This window comes from Haliaeetus albicilla, chromosome 10, assembly GCF_947461875.1.
Source record: "Haliaeetus albicilla chromosome 10, bHalAlb1.1, whole genome shotgun sequence".
NCBI classification, from domain to species: domain Eukaryota; kingdom Metazoa; phylum Chordata; class Aves; order Accipitriformes; family Accipitridae; genus Haliaeetus; species Haliaeetus albicilla.
Genome location: NC_091492.1, coordinates 24,919,074 through 24,925,461, shown reverse-complemented (window position 1 = coordinate 24,925,461; position 6,388 = coordinate 24,919,074).

The window sequence follows — 6,388 nt, the reverse complement described above, 5'->3', positions numbered from 1 at the left end:
TGTTAGAAAAGCTGAGACTTTTATAACTGCTGCTTAAACTTCCCCGAACCCTATGCAAACAATGGATCAGTATTGCTGCAAATAAATTTAGTTTAAAACACCAGAAAGCTTCTGGATATAATCAGTGTAAAGGACATTTCAAGTCAGTATTTTTTGCTATGATATCTCTGGAATAAGGATCTTCTGTGCCCACAGCGTTTCTATCATCCTTATGAGCTACAAGCCGTTGAACATTCAATCCCACCACCCCGTTTGCTAAACACCGGGTTTAATTCAGGTCCCTGAGAAGGCGACACAAAAAGGGCTTTTGGCAAAAGAAAAAAAAAAAAATTGGAAGCTGAGGGAGGGTCTTTGTGGGGCGTAAAACAGCTCCTGGGAACGGCAAGTGAGGGATGTTATCGGAGGGAAATCGTCCCCGGAAAGTGCAAGGATCTGCTAAGGGGGAGACAGAGGGGAAGCGAGCGAGCAGGATTCCCTGGGAAAGATGGGTCCTCTCCTGGGAAAAACAGCCAAGAGACCAAAAGCAGAGGAATTAAAAACGCACATGGCAGCATCAGAGGATGTTGAACATATTTTGCAATACTTTCTTGCGGGGAATGAAGATATATTCATGGCCACCCCAAAATAAAACCCCTGTATGTCCCTTCATGCTGATTTGGGACTCAATTATTTGTTTCATTTTAGAAGGTGACTTCCCAAATATTTTCAGTGGCAAAAGCTCCAGCCAGCAAAGTCAGCCCAAATTCAAACTTTCCAAGGGACTTCTTCTCTGCCCTCAAGCAGTCCTAAGGAAGACTCACTTCCCTCGCTCTGTGAAAACAATGCTGGTTTTGATGCCAGCTCAATATTTCCTTCTGAAATCCCATTTTTCAAGCCTTCATTCCATTTTCTTGACAGCATTTGTTTTGTGGTCATCGGACAATATATTTACCGTGCTTTCTTATCGTCCATTTTCTGGCAGACCTGATTGCATTAAAAAATCTCTCACAAAGGCAAAACCAAGCAGATGATTAATTCAAATCCAACACAACCTATTTGGGGGTGTTTCTTTTACAAGATCCCTTGGCCCAGAGCAGCTGTTGCACAGCAAAGCTGGTTGAAATGCAGTTGGAAAGCCTTCAGCATGGCTAAGGACACTATATAGCGCTATAAAATCTAATTTATTTAATTAATTTATTCCCCCCTCTGTAGAAATGAAAAACCAACAGGGTCTAACCTCAAGGTTGGCAATAGCAGGGAATGGGAAAATAAGCTGCAATGCAATGGGAGGATGCTTTCCCAACCTGCTGCTGCAAATGCTGGGCGCAGCGGTGAAGCACCATGTTCGCAGACACAGGGTTGTCCCCCCTCTGCCTTTTTACCATATTATTTTCATTTTAAAAAGGCAGAGGGATAATGCTAGCCAAAAAGCTTAGTAGAACAGTGTAAATCTGGGGGTGGCTCCTTCAATGCTGGCAGGTTAGCCCCAGCTTCGGTGCAGCTGTGCATCTGGGGAGCCCTGGGGATGTGTCGAGGCCACAATCCTGGCAGAGGATGAACCTCCCCAGGACTCAGGATGGTCCCGTTTCTCTGCACCACTGCAGGATCACCTTTGGGATTTGCCTAGAGTGTCTTGGAGGCAAAAAATAAAGCATCCTAAAGACAGGTCCCAGGCCTTTCCTGTCGTAAAAGCTTTGGCATGCTTTTCTTTAATATTTTTAATTCCTCCTCCAAACTTGCAAAGATCAGGTGAAGAGATGTGTAGGAAGGGCAGGTGGGTGCCAAGCACAGAGGAAGTTTATAGGGTTACCCTACATGCATCCCACACTGCCTGGCATCCTTGGCCCAGGGACCTGCATCCCAGTAAAGTGCTTTTGCCCCCGGTTTGACATCCCCAGGAGCATCGCAGCGGCAATGAGGGTGACCTGGGATGCTGCTGCTGCCCAGTCCCTGCCCACACCCAGCTCCAGCTGACAGCATCCCAGCACATCTCCCTTTCCCAGCCAGTTGCTTTTGTATCCGCAGCTCTCTTCTTGGAAAGTCCTCTTTCCGAGGGCTCCCGTTCCCATTGGCGCTTGTTTCTATCCCAGCACTCGCAGCCTCTGAGACCCATTTTAATTCCTTTCACAAAGAGCCTTGTGGCTTTTTTTGTTTTTCTCTCTTTCACTTGTTTTCCTTTGTGGGGGGATCAACGCAGCCTCCTCCAGCCTCTCAAGAGCTGACTTAAACATCCCTTAAACCACTATTTTTTATCTCTGGTTAGGAAAAGCCACACAAAACACAAGGCATGGGAAAGACAACCAACAGATACAAACTGAGGGGTTGTCATGCTCTCCCCACCTCTTCCCCGCTTGCACTTTTCCTGCCAGTGATCATATTAATATTATTATTATTAATAATAATTTCTGGGCTGAGGTGGATTTTTGCTGCCTGCCAGCTGACACTCCAGCCTTGGCCAAAGTGAGACGCGGTGGGCTGGCAGGCCAGCAAGTGGGCACTGATTGACAAGTCTCTTAAATTAAAAATAACCAACCAGCCTAAGGTCCATCAGGGTGGATCCTGACAGATGGGCCACGTCTATTCCATCTTTTCCATATTAACCCCTTGCTGTCCCACCCTAGGGAAGTACAAAGGAAACACGTTCTCGTGCGGGGACACTCTCCCCCTACCCTTGTGCCCGGAAAACCAGCAAGGATGCTTTCACCAAAACAATAAATTGCCACAGTTTCCCTCCTCTTGATTTTTCTAATGGAAAACCAAGAAATGCCAGAAAATTGTGACTGAGGATTTCCACAGAGGGAATGGATGAAAAGTTTGCAAGGGAAGTCATGGCGAGCACAAGGAGGCTACAGCCGCTTCCCACTGCTGGCCAGGACAGCAATTTGCCACTGGCACCGAATTTGCTGCCGGAGGTGGGATAGGTCCTGGTAGGATCCTGTTAGGATTTCTCATGTGAAAGCAAAGCAGCTGTGCTCTGCCTCTCACACCGGAGCTGCACGGGTTTGCCTGCCAGCTAATGCAACAGCATTTGAAGCTTTTCTTTCCCATGCGGCTGGACACACTCGTTTCCCTCCCCAGGCTAAAAATCAGCTAGAGATTAATGACTTTCTTGCTGGAAATATTCAGGGACAGAAAAAGAAACATTCCCTCCCCAACCACTGTTTAAAAATAAATAATTCCCCACTGCAAAAACCAAGGAGAGTAAACCCAAGACTATTGCGCTGACAAACTCTTAGTTAATCACAGAAATCAATTAACCATCCCTCCCTCATTTTACCTCACTTAAAATAGCCCCACAAACCCCCAGCCAGTGTCTTACCCCCCGGGGAGCTCCTGCTCATCCGAGTTCTAATGTTGCCTGCAAAAGCACTGATCAATTTGCATAGCCGTGCTGGAGAGCTGGACTGGGTCGAGGTGACAGGGACAGCCTTTCCAGGCCCTGAATGGCATTGTGGAAAAACAAAAAAACAAAACAAAACAAAAAAAAACCCCACCAAAACCCAACCCTCTAATCTCCAGGGATTCACGCCTTTCAGCGCTACGGGCCGGATTCGGAGCCCTGTTTGCTGCTGGTGAGCTCCGGTGTCACAAAGGAAGCCACCCGAGACACCCTGCCTGATTTTTACAGCAAATTGCAAACCCCTGCAAGGGTGAAGCAGGTTCAAGCCCAAGAGACATTTTCCCTTTAGACATGTCTGCAAGAGAGACAGGGCTTTTAATCTGCTAACATGGAACAGAAACCTCGAGGACTTTGGTTTGGACAACACCCCCCCCCCTTCAAAACGGCCAGGTGATGGATGCTGCAAGGTGGGTGATGGAGAGCAGCACCTCCACTGCAGCCATGAAGTTGAACCCATGTGACGAAGGTTTAGCAGGAGCGAGGTCTGTGCTGCAGGCATCTGCAACGTGTGTGGGGCCGTGTTTTTCCCCCATGGCCTTTGCTGCAGTCCCCACATTACCTGGGAGGGGACAGGAGGTTGCGAAAGCTGCAGGAGCATCTCCCAGTGAGGCAGCCATGTCAGATCGCTCCTGCCGGTGAGCCTGGCCAAGGGTTTTGGTTGCCTTGGCAGGAACCTGGTTTGCAAAGTGAAGTTCAACAGGTCAGTGGGAGCACCCGGAACCCCCCGATTTCTTCCACTCTTCCCAGCCAGCCCCCCCCCACTCTTGGGCAGGAAGGCCTCTCGACTCCTGTGTCACAGCCACACAATTACACCAAATTTGAAAAGTCTCTGGCTGATTTACTCCGTTTTCCAATCCCCCACATATTGCGAGGGATATTTCTCTATTTCCCTGTGTAAAGAAGCCCATAAATTGAAGATTAGTTTTTCCCCCTTTGGAACCCAACCATTTCCAGGTATTCTTGGGCTGAGCTGGCACCGACAGGAGCTCAGCTGGGAGTTCATTTCCTTCTGCTTGGGAGCAAGGAAAAATCATTCCCTGAAGGTGTCCCCCCTCTCCAGCCCATCTTCTCCCCAGACCTCTGCTAAAGGCAACAAAAAGGTCATTTAAAATCCCCCGCCGGAGCATTTTGGAGGCCTGGGGATGGACAGGGTGACTCCTGGGAAAGGGTGTTATTCCCATTTATGGGAGCAAACCCATAGAAGTGATTCCCCAGCTCTTTACTAATTCATCTGTGCCAAGCCAAAGCCTCTCCATCTCACAGCTGTGGAAGCAATAGTTCCCAGCTGGAGGGTAGAGGAAGCCCAAATTTGCCGCCATCTCAGAGCTGGTGAGGGAGCTCGGTGAGGCAACGTGGGTGCCCCAGGGTTTGGGGGGGAGGTGGGAGAACTCTCCAAGGGACACCTGGGGTTGTTTTTTCCAAGTCCCTTGCTCTCGTTTGACCTGTTAGATGGGCCGCAGCATGATGGAGCGAGCTCAGCCTGGGGGACCCCCTGGGTGATGTGAAAGCAGGAGTGGGGAAACTGAGGCACAGAGTGGAAACCGAGGGTCCTTTGATGTCCTTTGGACATCAAACCCACTGCTCCCCGGACGGCTCTGACGCTGAGCTTGGGACCTCTCCGTCCCGCAACCCCCAGGCCACCTTTCCTCCCCTCCTTTCAGGCAGGTGGGCAGCAGAGCAGGCAGGGGAAGGGGGCCGGGGCAGGCAGGGATGGCCCTGGCAGCCCCCTCCTCCTCCTCCTCGCAAGCCCCACTGCCACTCGCAAAGAGCTGCTGCCACCTCGTGGTACCGTGTCCCCGCTCGCCTGCTGTCCCCGCGTCCCCAAAGCCCCCCTCCCCCCCCCCCGGCAGCTCCAAGCTCCCGGCCGCATCCTGCACTCGGTGGGGCTGGGGGTCGAGGGTAGGGGGGGCTGGGCTCTCACCAGTGTCCGGAGGGTCCATACGCACCCAGTGACAACCTTGCACTGAAGCCACGCAGAGCCCAGACCTTCCTCTCCCACCACTCTACGTGGACACCAGGACGCTGCATTTTAGCTGATGGGGAAACTGAGGCACGCCTGAGCTTGCTGGTAGTCCCCAGCACCCCAGCTGCGTGCGCTGGGCACTGCCACCATCACTCACGGGGCTGGCATTCGGCAGAGACTGAACAGGGCAGGGGACAACTCCTGGTTCCTCTGCAAAGCAGTGGCTGCGTCCAGCCCCATCTGCTCCCATCTTTTTTTAGCCTCAGTGCTTCCCGGCCCTGCAGCTGCCCAGCCTTGGAGCAGGTGCTTGGGGCTGGTGATTTATCTGCATGTCAGCATCTCAGGAGCGTCTCCATGCAGCATCCAGGGGAGTGGGATGGACGGTTTTGCTCCGGAGGCAGCTGAGGGATGCCAGCCCCATGTGGATGTGCTGTACCATGGTGGAGAGGACCATGGGACCTGGGTTATACCTTCAAGCGAGGTGGTTAAAGGATGCAGCTCCTTGATTCTTCCCCGATCTTCTCAAGATCTTCCCTCTCCAGAGGTAGCACTGAGATTTCTGGTCCTCCCAGCACCTGCCCTTCTCCGGGACCTCCTGAGCTCTCCAAGCAAGGGAGAGGGAAAGCTCTGGGCTGGAGAAATCTGGAGGAAGAGTTTAATTTGACTCCAGACTTGCATCTTCATCGGTTTTTCCATCTCCTTCCTTGCAGAGCTGGGAGAAGAGCAGTTGCTTGCAGGCACAGGTTCTTCACTCCCAGCCCTGCTGTGGCAGGGGAAGGCACCCAGGCCGGGTGCTCCCATGCTCAAGGAGGCAGGTGCTGCTGAAAGAAGAGCCTGCCTTGAATTTCCAGCAGTTCTTTGCATTCCCAACCTGCTCGTTTTTCCCAGAGCTTGGAGAAACCCGTGAGATCAGCAGCTCTGAGTGATCCAGCCAGGACCCCATGTCCATCTCGCGTGCAGTTCGCTCTGCCCACAGATTTGAAGTGCGCAGTTGGGAAGCCTTTGGCTCTCCCTCCTTTTCCCTTCCCCTCCCCACTGGAATCTGG